We start from the raw sequence: 14,758 nt of genomic DNA on the forward strand, positions 1-14,758 counted from the left end.
ATAATGATTTATGCACCAACATCGAGCCATGAGGATGAAGAGGTTGAAGAAATGTACACCAAAACTGAGAGTCTTCTAGATGAGCAGAAAACCCACTACACTATTATTATGGGGGACTTCAATGCTAAGGTTGGAAAAAGGCAAAACAGCGCAGAAAGAGGAACTATAGGAAATTTTGGAATTGGTGAAAGAAATAAAAGAGGTGAAAGACTTGTGGAATTTGCAGAATCTCAAGGACTGTCAGTAATGAACACTTTTTTTCAAGAAAAGGTTGAACAGAAAGTGGACATGGAAGAGTCCAAATGGATTAACAATTAATGAAATCGACTTCATCCTCACTAACAGAAGATATATTGTGAATGATGTTACCGTCCTGAATAAGGTAAATGTTGGAAGTGATCACAGAATGGTAAGATGTACACTTGATATAGATGTAGGAAAGGAAAAAACTGACTCGAGTAAATAATACAAAGGTCTTTGAGATAACAGAGGAGGAGAAAAAGCAGTATGTACTGGAACTTAAAAACAAGTTTGAACTTCTGCAGACTGCTCAGGACCAAGATATCGACGAGGAATATTACAACTTTCTGAAAGTGATAAAGCCAAAGAAACCTATAGGGAAATAGAAATCCAAAGAAGAAAAAATTAGTCAAGAAACACTTGTGATGATGAACCGAAGGCAAAAAATGAAGAGCAAGAAAAACACTGACAGGGAGAAAATTGAGTATACTGAGTTATGCAAAGCCATTAGAAAGAGACTCAGAGAGGACATAAGAAGATTTAACACAAGAAAAGTAGAACAAGCATTAAGGGAAAACAAAGGATTTAAATCAGCAGTCATGAGCAGTAATACAGAAAGACAAATGATACTGAAACTGAAGAATAGCGATGGTGTACTTATAAACAGCAGAGAGAGCATAATTCAAATAGCAGAAGACTACTATAGAGAATTATACAAGGAGCGAGGGAATGATACCAGCAGTGGGGAAGATGGATTTCAAATTAGCAACACATACGACATACCCGATATTCTTCCTGATGAGGTAGAACATGCATTGAAGAAAATGAAGAATCGGAAAGCCCCGGGGGAAGATGAAGTTACTGTAGAGTTGTTAAAATTGGGAGGAAGAGACATAACACAAAAACTGGCAAGGCTCTTCACAAAGTGCATTAGAAAAGGTGTGACGCCTAAGCAGTGGAATAATGCAATCATAGTTTTGCTGCATAAGAAAGGAGATAAATCAGAAATTGGAAATTATAGACCAATTAGCTTGTTATCCCACATCTACAAGTTGTTCACAAGGGTCATTACTAACAGATTAGAAAGAATACTTGATGAGAATCAACCGAAAGAGCAAGCTGGCTTTAGGACAGGATTCTCAACTATGGATCACCTTCATGTAATATCACAGCTAATGGAGAAAGCAAATGAATATAAAACACCATTATGTCTGGCATTTGTGGATTATGAAAAGGCATTTGCCTCCATACAACATAAGGCAATGTTTCGGGCACTGGAAAGACAAGGCATAGATACACCATATATTATGATTTTGAAGAAAATATATGAGAGTGCTACCTCCTTTATTAGACTAGACAAAGACAGTAGCAAATTTAAAATTGAGAAAGGAGTTCGACAAGGAGACACAATATCTCCGAAGCTGTTTACTGCTGCCCTTGAGGAAGCTTTCAGAAGATTAGACTGGTCGCAGAAAGGAGTCAATGTGAACGGAGAGTACCTAAACCATTTACGATTTGCAGATGACATTGTGGTTATAAGCCACGATCCCAAAGAATTAGAGGAAAATCTTAATCAGTTATGCACAGTTAGTAAGGATTTTGGACTAAAGATGAATATGGCTAAAACAAAAGTAATGATGCACAAGTATGCCACGGAAAGGGAAATAATGATTGAAGGAGCAGTAATTGAAAAGGTGGAGTCATATACTTATCTGGGACAAGTTATTAGCTGTAATAATGATAAATGGCTGGAAGTCAAGAGAAGAATAAATTTTGGATGGATAGCATTCAGGAAATATAGTCACATACTGAAGAGCAATATCCCAGTTTGTCTGAAACGTAAAATAATGAATCAATGTATACTCCCCACCATGACTTATGGAAGTGAAACTTGGGCACTCACCAAAAGAATGGAAGAGAAGCTGAGAACTACACAGCGAAGAATGGAACGAATTATATTGGGAATCAGACTGTTAGATAAGAAGAGAAACACATGGATTAGGCAGCAAACTCAAGTAAAGGACATTCTTATCAAAACTAAAGAACTGAAATGGTCTTGTCCAGGACACATAGCTCGAAGACATGATGACAGATGGACTAAGAAAATAACAGAATGGTATCCAAGAGGAGCTAGAAGAAAACCTGGAAGACAAAGTCGGAGATGGATAGATGAAATTCATGAGTTTTTGGGTAGTAAATGGATGGCCAGTGCTCAAAACAGAAGGAACTGGAAAGTTGCTGGAGAGGCCTTCATCCTGCAGTGGATTGAAAATGGCTGATGATGATGATGATATACACTCAGTATATATGTGTATATATATATACACTCAGTGATCACTGAATTGTGACTACCCCATCCATAAATGATGGGGTAGTCACAATTCAGTGATAACTGAGCGTATGTGTTTGTTTATTATTATTTTACTTTTATTTTGCCTTATTCTGTATTCATTAGTTTTCTTACGATGTTTATTTTTATGGTGATATTTTAACTTTACGCTTTATTTATGTGTATGTTGCTCTTGCCTTTCTTTGTGTAATTACTGTTAAGCCTGTTTCCAATTCAACTTTGAGACCAGATTATGTCAGGAGGAAATTATGGGGCTTAAGAAATACATAGGTGTACATTCAGTATAGTAGTAAAAAGTATCCAGGAGAACAATTCATATGGACCAGTCTTCTTAGGACTTATTGACCAGAAGATGACTGATCCACAGAGAAAAAGAGGGCCCCCTCCATGGATTAGTACCCCAGGGAATTAAGCTCAGAAGAGTTACAAACCAACAATGCAAGAAGCCAGAAAGATATAATTTGCAAGTGTGTTTGAAGGAGGAGGGAGAAAGCCAACCTAGGCAACAGAACTGGCATGAACAGTGATAGGCAGACCAAAAGCAAGAACTCCACCAGTAAAGGTAACTGGCACATAACCAGATCCCAGAGGAAAAGAAAAAGCAGACAGACAGACACAGCATACAATGGTAGATTAACAGACAACCAAAGTTACACAACCAGACAGCATGAGTAAGGAGGGGAGAAAAACAGGGACGAGTACATAGCCCCATTGCTATACAAAATAGGAATGCAGGACACAGACACATACTTGTTTGACCTTATAATTTTAATCATTTATTCAAGTTTTGCACTCAGACATATACAGATAAAAGTATATTTGTGGTTGTATACATCTACTGCCAAAATACAAGCACAAAGAAAGCTCCCAACACTAGAGAACTCATTCAAGTGGGTGAGGGAGGGTAATGCTACCAGGGACAAGAGCAGCAGCAGCAGTTGCCATGGTCAGCAGAAGGGAGGAGATTCTCAAGAATTCACTAAAGCATGGAGCAAAATGCCAAGGAATGGCACTTTTTGCTTGCTCCATACTAAGAAGGGGTGGAGTGGGACACATGAGGAACACTCAGTTTTTACGCACCTCATCCCAGGACTGTGCTGAGCCATTTTAGTACCTGAGGCAAGAATGAAAAATTGCGCCCTCCCCCAAAATAAAAGAAAAAATATTTTAGGAGAGGGCACTTTTTCTTTTTTTTTTATAATGACCCTGGTGCACCCCAGATACCGCTGGCACGCAGAGCTCGGTATCTGTACAATGGCATGACAAAGATTTTCGTCTTGCAAAAGCAAGATGATAAACGGATTGGAATAATTAAAACAAAATCGAAAATGTTGGCAATTATTTAATCTTTCTTTTGGCACCCCTTTCAGCTTTTAACCTGAGCCAAGAGTCTCATTCACCTCACCCAATTGAAATTTAGTTTAATTTTGTATTATACCTGTTATGGGTTGTATATGTGGATTCGTGGTGGTCTGTCCATCTTCTGCTCTAATCTACATTACATACTTTTATTAATTGAGTTCAATCTCTGATTCATCCAGTAAATACTACACGATAACTCAATTGCAATTCTGAATCTTCAATAAGTAACTGCCATGCATGATACTGAGTGCAACAATTCCTGTAGAATTTTCCATCTCACTGCGTCCTAAATGCAGGTGACAGTATAATGGTTTCATTACTTGTCACTCATTTGTAGCAGTCTAGGTTCAAATTCCATTAGAGAATAAAAGGATTCTGGCTTTTTCAGCCAGCAAAACATGCAAATCTGTCTGTGAACACACACACACACACACACACACACACACACACACACACACACACACACACACACACACACACACACACACACACACACACACACACACACAATACAGGTTAAACATGCTAATATACCAGAAAATCAACAAGGCAAAGACAAAAAATAATTCCTTACATCATCTTGGTTAGCTGACCAGGTGCCAATTTTCAGGGACAACAAATAAACAATTATTGGATTCTTTTGCAGGAAGGCTGAAATTTCTTGTTTATATCCAGGTGTTTACATCAAGTCATGATACAGACCTGAACTTACCAATAATGACAAAAAAAAATAAACAAATTACTAATTTGTTTGTAAAAGAATGTGTTCTTCTCCAAGGTAATTTGTTACATTAAAACTTTTTTCTCAGTTCCCCCCCCAACCACCCAGAACCATATATACCTTTACAGCCTATTTTAATAATTAATTAATCTTAATTCATTTAAATAGCTCATTAGTGAACTGAGAGGAAGAAAATAACATTTCTAAATATTGACCAGAAAACAATCCATAAAATAGTGTGAACCATTCTGAGTGACAGAAGGCAACTGCCAAACAGAAGTGGAAATTGAATTAGTAAAAAATGTTTTTGTTCTTTATTCTTTTTGTTTCCACTTCCAAAGAAAATATTGTCCTTACTTTCATTTCAGTCCAGTTTCTAGGAATACTTTACTTCACATAATCATAATGTCACATTTCAATCAGTTTCGGGATACAGCCTAGGTAGCTTTTGCCTTAATCCTGGCCTGCCCAAGCCCTATGCAATGCTTTCCACAATGCCACAGGTCTCAAATTTATTTTCCATGCTGAGAAAAGCTAGATGACAGATTACTTCAAAGTGATATTATTTTTCTGATGAAGTGGCCACCAGATCTCCAGTTCTGAATACATTCAGGTATACAAAAGCCCTCTCAACCAACTCACTGGATTAATTAATGCTACTTCTTCCCTCTTTGAAACATATTTTCTGATATAATGTTACAGAATGCCTCTGGCTAGTGTGGTTCACAGAGCTGCCTGTTGAGAGGCTAGTTGGGTGTTGTTTCAAACTGTATTTGCACAAGTAAAATGGCTTTTTGTTGCAATTACAATATATAATTTAATTAAATATTATGTAAATTAATGAAATATGGGTAAAAATAAGATAAGCTGAGTCTCCAAAAAAATTGCTGTTGAATTAAGTGCAAGCAAGATAACTGTAAAAGAGGGGAAAAATCAAAAATCTAGAAGTACTTTGCATTCGGTTTCACAAGTCGTTAAGGTCTCGCTCAATTTTAAAGAAACCAAAATTACAGATAGCAAACAATGCATTATGGCTGTGCATTATGTAAGAAAGATAGCACAGAATCCCAATTATTACCCATAAAAGCGGCATCAAAGAAAATGCCTTGGCCTTGCATCAAAAGACTAAGAGTGCACAAAGTTTTTCAACAAGCAACAGATGGCCTGGACTTTAAAAAAAAATTTAATTGTATTCGTGTATTGTGCATTAGCAGGGAGAGGTTATCTGCTGAATCAGCTTGCTACTGAAAAATTTACAGATTTAAGATCATTTATCAAGGGGAGAAACTGATTGAAGACCAACCCACAATGATGTGGATGACAGTGGCTTAAACTGTAAGATTATCTACAAAAAACTATGGAGAAAGAAAAAAAAAAAAGAGCTTGCTGCACCAGATACAAAAAGTCCAAAGAGAGAATCACAATAGTTGCCTGCAGCAGCTGCTTTATTTTTGTTGTTGTAAATCAACTAATCTTAGAGCTTCTAAAAAATATAAATTGTACATCGTTAATGGTTTACTTCCACTCACAAAAATCAACGCAGACAGGCTGCAATATTCAATAGATTTGTACCATCTGTAAAGAAACACTTGAAGAAAACCTTACCTAAAATGGATATTCTCTTTCTGGATAACATCTTTCACATTCCAATTGTGAGGAATTTAAAGAAGGGAACATAAGGGGACACCAACAAATGTTCGTGTTCCTTAATTCAACTTTTGGATTAAGGGGTTCTAGAATGTCTAAAGAACAACATGAGTGACAGTTTTTGAGTTCAAATTTGGGGGGGGGGGAAGTAAAATGAAGACAAGAATATAGGTCTTATAGAATTATTAAAAGTCATATCAACTGCAGAGACATGTTTCCAATCTTGCACTAGCATGAAAGGAAATTCCAAGTTTAATATTCACTAAATCTTGGAGATAACTTTGGCCCGAGGTTGACAACACTAACAAAAGTCATGAATTACAAGAAGATAATGAAGAACACAAGTTAACTGACTTATTTCAGGTAAAAGGAAGGTTCCCAAAGATTTACAGCAAAAAGACATGCAATGATGGATTTGGCAAAGGTTTCCAACAAACTGCCACAAATTTGTTGGAAAATAAAACTGTAGATGATGTATAAATCATAGACTATATGACAGAAATGGATGGTTCTGTGTATGAAGAAGAGACTCGATCAAATCAGGGGCAAAAATTTCTCATGCAGCAGCCAAAGCCACCCTAGATGCAGATTAACATTTTACTGAACAACAGCCTGATTTAATGCCAATGATGCAATGTTTATAAAAAAAACTACTACAAAAAAATCACATTTCATTGTCTGAACAGATGAAAATTACTGATTTTCCCTAAATAAATGTATATGTTTTAAATGAAAATAAAATTCTTAAAATATGCATGTATTTTTATTTATTTATTTATTTTTTTTTTTAAGATTCCCTGCTCAAACTGACTGTCTTGATTAACTGACTAACTATGTCCAAGTCAAATTAGTTAAGTGGGCTTTTACTGTATCTGGAATGCATTAATGAAATGGATCGTCCTCCTTCCAGAACCCATGCTTTAAGATTGTTCTTGTAGAGATGCAAGATATATTACCACAAGACATTATTATTAGCCTTGTAAACAGCATGAGAGAGCACATTTGGAAGAACTGTTTGACTCTCAGGTGGGGATGATCATACTCCCTAATAAATGCCTGAATTATGTAAGCCTATCTTTGCATTTTGGATAGAAATGATCTCATAATTACAATGCATGAAAACAGGCATATTTCTTTTTTGAAATCAATATAATTAAAAAAATAATAACAAAAATAATGGAATCTCACCAAGTCTTGATATCAAAGATTTTATAGTTGTAAATTTTGGACGGATGGCTGACAAGATGGAAGGAGAGGCATGATATTGTTTACAAGAAACTTCATGGGAAAAAAAAAGGATTCTGATGGTTCTGCAGCTGACAACTCGTTAAAAACCTCTTGGCAAACTGTGTTAAGCACCTATAATTCTGAAGACATTTTCAATACAGATAAAACAGGGTTGTACTACGGAGCTACTAGAGACCATTGCATGCTTTTTAAAAATTCCTCTGCATCTGCAGGAAAGAAAGTCAAAGACAGGGTTACAGTTCTTTTAATATGCAACATGACGGGAACAATCAAGATGAAGCCATTAGTTATAGGCAAGAGTAAATCGTCTAGATGGTTTAAAGGAGTAAAACAGCTACCTGTTGAATATGCCAATAACGTCAAAGCTTGGACGACAGCTTCTCTATTTGAAGATTATCTTCATAATGGGATTTGCAATTGGATAAGAAAAACAAAAAAAACTGCATCGGTTTTGGACAACTGCCCAGTTCATCCAAAGTTGACTTTCAAAAACATTGAATTAGTTTTTTTACCTTTGAATGCCACATCACTGATTCAACCTCTCAACCAGGGAATAATAAAAAAACTTCAAGACCTTTTATAGACCAGATATGAGGTGAAGAATCATTCAGTCTATAGATGGTTTGGGAACATCTACCAATATCACAAAGCAGCTGTTCTAGATGCAGTCATATGACAATGAGTGCCTGGAATGAAGTTTCCAAAACCTGCATTAAACTGTTTCAAAAAAAATGTGGATTAATTATTCATGATAGTCGAATAAGTCATGAAACTGCTTACGTTGAAAAGCCTGAAGACAAGAGTGAACAGGAGTTTAATGATTGGATGAACACAGATGGTGATCTACAAGTTACTACAGCTTTAATAGATGAAGAAATTGCCCAGTCTGTTAGTGATAATTTCACCATGGAGGAGGAAAATGAAGATGAACCTTAATGAATTCCAGTTACAAAACGGCAAACTTGTAAAGCTATAGCTGTCCTCAGGAGAGCGTTGGAAGAAACTGGTGCACGTGATCGTGAATATAGACTGTTATACAATATTAAAAAATCTATAAATAGACTTTGAAAAATTAATTTAAAACAATCTAAAATAAGTGACTATTTTAAATTATAATCATATTACAAAGTGTTATGTTTAATTAATATGTAAATTAATTATGCTATGTACATTAGTATAAATTTATTTTTATTTTGCTAACCTGTGGATAATTTTCTTCCGATTTTCACATAACATTTAATTGGCAATAAACTTTTGATAATAAAGTGTAAATTTGTGCTTTGTATCTTTATTCTTATATCCTATGAATATATCATCAGCCATTTTCAATCCACTGCACGATGAAGGCCTCTCCAGCAACTTTCCAATTCCTTCTGTTTTGAGCATTGGCCATTCATTTACTACCCACAAACTCATTAATTTCATCTATCCATCTCCGCCTTTGTCTTCCAGGTTTTCTTCTAGTTCCTCTTGGGTACCATTCTGTTATTTTCTTAGTCCATCTGTCATCATATCTCCGTGCTATGTGTCCTGCCCAAGACCATTTTAGTTCTTTAGTTTTGATAAGAATGTCCTTTACTTGAGTTTGCTGCCTAATCCATGTGTTTCTCTTCTTATTTAGCAGTCTGATTCCCAATATAATTCATTCCATTCTTCGCTGTGTAGTACTCAGCTTCTTTTCCATTCTTTTGGTGAGTGCCCAAGTTTCACTTCAATAAGTCATGATGGGGAGTGTACATTGGTTCATTATTTTACGTTTCAGACAAACTGGGATATTGCTCTTCAGTATGTGACTATATTTCCTGAATGCTATCCATTCAAAATTTATTCTTCTCTTGCCTTCCATTTATCATTATTACAGCTAATAACATGTCCCAGACCTTTTCTGGGACATGTTAACACCTTTTCAATTACTGCTCCTCTAATCATTATGTCCCTTTCTGTGGCATACTTGTTCATCATTACTTTTGTTTTAGCCATATTCATCTTTAGTCCAAAATCCTTATTAATTGTGCATAACTGATTTTCCTCTAATTCTTTGGGATCGTGGCTTATGACCACAATGTCATCTGCAAATCGTAAATGGTTTAGATACTCTCCGTTCACATTCACTCCTTTCTGCGATCAGTCTAATCTTCTGAAAGCTTCCTCAAGGGTAGCAGCAAACAGTTTCAGAGATATTGTCTCCTCTTGTCGAACTCCTTTCTCAATTTTAAATTTCCTACTGTCTTTGTCTAGTCTAATAAAAGAGGTAGCACTCTCATATATTTTCTTCAAAATCATAATATATGGGGTATCTATGTCTTGTCTTTCCTGTGCCAGAAACACTGCCTTATGTTGTATGGAGTCAAATGCCTTTTCATAATCCACAAATGCCAGGCATAATGGTGTTTTATATCCATTTGCTTTCTCCACTAGCTGTGATATTACGTGAAGGTGATCCATAGTTGAGAATCCTATCCTAAAGCCAGCTTGCTCTTTCGGTTGATTCTCATCAAGTATTCTTTCTAATCTGTTAGTAATGACCCTTGTGAACAACTTGTAGATGTGGGTAACAAGCTAATTGGGTCTATAATTTCCAATTTCTGATTTATCTCCTTTCTTATGCAGCAAAACTATGATTGCATTATTCCACTGCTTAGGCGTCACACCTTTTCTAATGCACGTTGTGAAGAGCCTTGCCAGTTTTTGTGTTATGTCTCTTCTTCCCAATTTAACAACTCTACAGTAACTTCATCTTTTCCCCAGAGCTTTCTGATTCTTCATTTTCTTCAATGCATGTTCTACCTTAGCTAGAAGGATATCAGGTATGTTGTATGTGTTTGTAATCCATCTTCCCCACTGCTGGCATCATTCCCTCGCTCCTTCTATAATTCTCTATAGTAGTCTTCTGCTATTTGAATTATGCCTTCTCTGCTTTTTATAAGAACACCATTGCTATTCTTCAGTTTCAGTATCATTAATCTTTCTGTATTACTGCTCATGGCTGCTGATTTAAATCCTTTGTTTTCCCTTAATGCTTGTTCTACTTTTCTTGTGTTAAATCTTCTTATGTCCTCTCTGGGTCTCTTTCTAATAACTTTGCATAACTCAGTATACTCAATTTTTTCCTTGTCAGTGTTTATCTTGCTCTTCATTTTTTGCCTTCGGTTCATCATCACAAGTGTTTCTTGACTAATTTTTTCTTCTTTGGATTTTTTTCCCCTATAGGTTTCTTGGGCTTTATCACTTTCAGAAAGTTGTGATATTCCTCATCGATATCTTGGTCCTGAGCAGTCTGCAGAAGCTCAAACTTGTTCTTAAGTTCCAGTACATTCTGCTTTTTCTCCTCTTCTGTTATCTCAAAGACCTTTGTATTATTTTCTCGAGTCAGTTTTTTTTCTTTCCTTTCCTACATCTATATCAAGCGTACATCTTACCATTCTGTGATCACTTCCAACATTTACCTTATTCAGGATGGTACCATCATTCACAATATATCTTCTGTTAGTGAGGATGAAGTCGATTTCATTAGTAGTTAATCCATTTAGACTCTTCCATGTCCACTTTCTGTTCAACCTTTTCTTGAAAAAAAAAGCATCATTACTGACAGTCCTTGAGATTCTGCAAATTCCACAAGTCTTTCACCTCATTCATTTCTTTCACCAATTCCAAAATTTCCTACAGTTCCCTTTCTGCGCTGTTTTGTCTTTTTCCAACCTTAGCATTGAAATCCGCCATAATAATAGTGTAGTAAGTTTTCTGCTCATCTAGAAGACTCTCAATTTCGGTGGTACATTTCTTCAACCTCTTCATCATCATGGCTCGATGTTGGTGCATAAATCATTATAATCTTTAGCTTGTACCTCTTAGAAATCTTGAGTATTAGTCTTGACACCCTTGGTGATGTACTTTTGAATTCCAAAATGTTGTTTTTAAAATCTTTATGGACCAGAAACCCAACTCCACCTTCACTCCTTTCACTGTTTTCCATTGGTGTACAGCAGATTTCCTCTTGATAAACTTGTAAGTGATTCATTTCTTCTTCTTGTTTCAGCCAAACCAATGATATTCCAATTCACATTTTCTAATTCCTTTTCCAGCTCTAATATCCTGTCTTCACCGACGAGTGATCTTACGTCGTCATCATCATCATCAGCCATTTTCAATCCACTGCAGGATGAAGGCCTCTTCAGCAACTTTCCAGTTCCTTCTGTTTTGAGCACTGGCCATCCATTTACTACTCAAAAACTCATGAATTTCATCTATCCATCCCCCCCTTTGTCTTCCAGGTTTTCTTCTAGCTCCTCTTGGGTACCATTCTGTTATTTTCTTAGTCCATCTGTCATCATGTCTTCGAGCTATGTGTCCTACCCAAGACCATTTTAGTTCTTTAGTTTTGATAAGAATGACCTTTACTTGAGTTTGCTGCCTAATCCATGTGTTTCTCTTCTTATCTAACAGTCTGATTCCCAATATAATTCGTTCCATTCTTCGCTGTGTAGTTCTTAGCTTCTCTTCCATAAGTCATGGTGGGGAGTATACATTGATTCATTATTTTACGTTTCAGACAAACTGGGATATTGCTCTTCAGTATGTGACTATATTTCCTGAATGCTATCCATCCAAAATTTATTCTTCTCTTGACTTCCAGCCATTTATCATTTATCATTATTACAGCTAATAACTTGTCCCAAATAAGTATATAACTCCACCTTTTCAATTACTGCTCCTTCAATCATTATTTCCCTTTCCGTGGCATACTTGTTCATCATTACTTTTGTTTTAGCCATATTCATCTTTAGTCCAAAATCCTTACTAACTGTGCATAACTGATTAAGATTTTCCTCTAATTCTTTGGGATCGTGGCTTATGACCACAATGTCATCTGCAAATCATAAATGGTTTAGGTACTCTCCGTTCACATTGACTCCTTTCTGCGACCAGTCTAATCTTCTGAAAGCTTCCTCAAGGGCAGCAGTAAACAGCTTCGGAGATATTGTGTCTCCTTGTCGAACTCCTTTCTCGATTTTAAATTTGCTACTGTCTTTGTCTAGTCTAATAAAGGATGTAGCACTCTCATATATTTTCTTCAAAATCATAATATATGGAGTATCTATGCCTTGTCTTTCCAGTGCTTGGAACATTGCCTTATGCTGTATGGAGTCAAACGCCTTTTCATAATCCACAAACGCCAGGCATAATGGTGTTTTATATTCATTTGCTTTCTCCATTAGCTGTGATATTACGTGAAGGTGATGCACTTTGTGAAAAGCCTTGCCAGTTTTTGTGTTATGTCTCTTCCTCCCAATTTTAACAACTCTACAGTAACTTCATCTTCCCCAGGGGCTTTCCGATTCTTCATTTTCTTCAATGCATGTTCTACCTCATCAGGAAGAATATCGGGTATGTCGTATGTGTTGCTACTTTGCAATCCATCTTCCCCACTGCTGGTATCATTCCCTCGCTCCTTGTATAATTCTCTATAGTAGTCTTCTGCTATTTGAATTATGCTCTCTCTGCTGTTTATAAGTACACCATCGCTATTCTTCAGTTTCAGTATCATTTGTCTTTCTGTATTACTGCTCATGGCTGCTGATTTAAATCCTTTGTTTTCCCTTAATGCTTGTTCTACTTTTCTTGTGTTAAATCTTCTTATGTCCTCTCTGAGTCTCTTTCTAATGGCTTTGCATAACTCAGTATACTCAATTTTCTCCCTGTCAGTGTTTTTCTTGCTCTTCATTTGTCGTCTTCGGTTCATCATCACAAGTGTTTCTTGACTAATTTTTTCTTCTTTGGATTTCTGTTTCCCTATAGGTTTCTTTGGCTTTATCACTTTCAGAAAGTTGTAATATTCCTCGTCGATATCTTGGTCCTGAGCAGTCTGCAGAAGTTCAAACTTGTTTTTAAGTTCCAGTACATACTGCTTTTTCTCCTCCTCTGTTATCTCAAAGACCTTTGTATTATTTACTCGAGTCAGTTTTTTCCTTTCCTACATCTATATCAAGTGTACATCTTACAATTCTGTGATCACTTCCAACATTTACCTTATTCAGGACGGTAACATCATTCACAATATATCTTCTGTTAGTGAGGATAAAGTCGATTTCATTAGTAGTTAATCCATTTTGGACTCTTCCATGTCCACCTTCTGTTCACCCTTTTCTTGAAAAAAGTGTTCATTACTGACAGTCCTTGAGATTCTGCAAATTCCACAAGTCTTTCACCTCTTTTATTTCTTTCACCAATTCCAAAATTTCCTATAGTTCCTCTTTCTGCACTGTTTTGCCTTTTTCCAACCTTAGCATTGAAGTCCCCCATAATAATAGTGTAGTGGGTTTTCTGCTCATCTAGAAGACTCTCAGTTTCGGTGTACATTTCTTCAACCTTTTCATCCTCATGGCTCGATGTTGGTGCATAAATCATTATAATGGAAGGCATGGAAGGCATGCAGTCCAATTTTAAGTGTACAAATTTTAAAAAAATAAAATTAAATAAAACAAGGAGATTCAGCACTTATGGTAACGCCAAGCCCTACCAGTCCACCTTCCCCAATCCTTCTGACTTTACCGATCTAATCAATCTTTCAGCAGGACAAGCATACTTCCAAGTTTCTTAATTCACTCTACATTCAAATCACTGGCCTCAATATGGGGGGAACCCACTTTCCCTCTTTATGAGGTGTTCATGAGATTCTAATGCTCCCACATTAGAATCTCTTGACAATAAAGCCATTATATCCTTTTCACACAAGAAAAAAAAAACTTTGTTATGTAGAAAATATACTGGCCATTTGGGACCATGGCACACAAATGCTTTCCAGCTTCCATAGCCATTTGAACACCATCCATCCAAATATCAATGTGTTACTTTGCATGTCAGAACCGTGTTACTTACTTTGCATGTCGGTCACCACTCAAGTACACAGGAAGCCTACCAACTCAGGCAAGGTCCTAATTCTTCCAGTCTAACCATCTTTGATCCACAAAGATTATGATCCTTAAATCCCAGATCCTTTTGAACCTTCTGTCTGCTGCAAAGGACCTGACTTCCAAACTGAGTGAGCTAGTCCACATCAAAAATACCTTCATTCATAATGGGTACCCATTGTTGGCATTAGAAAGACAGTAGCTCCCACATTAGATTTCACAACCATGATAATCTCACCATGAAATTACTGCCTCCAATTGAATACACAATTTACGTCATTA

At 36.4% G+C, this 14,758-nt stretch overlaps 1 protein-coding gene across 2 annotated transcripts in view; it reads right to left on the bottom strand.

Annotated features, from left to right (window-relative positions):
* Positions 1 to 14,758, bottom strand: part of LOC150080836 (serine/threonine-protein kinase 26-like) — a 226,773-nt gene that overhangs the window by 138,146 nt on the left and 73,869 nt on the right. The gene's annotated exons all lie outside the window — the stretch shown is intronic.

This window comes from Mastigoproctus giganteus, chromosome 9 (assembly GCF_048544385.1).
Source record: "Mastigoproctus giganteus isolate SK-2022 chromosome 9, ASM4854438v1, whole genome shotgun sequence".
NCBI classification, from domain to species: Eukaryota; Metazoa; Arthropoda; class Arachnida; order Uropygi; family Thelyphonidae; genus Mastigoproctus; species Mastigoproctus giganteus.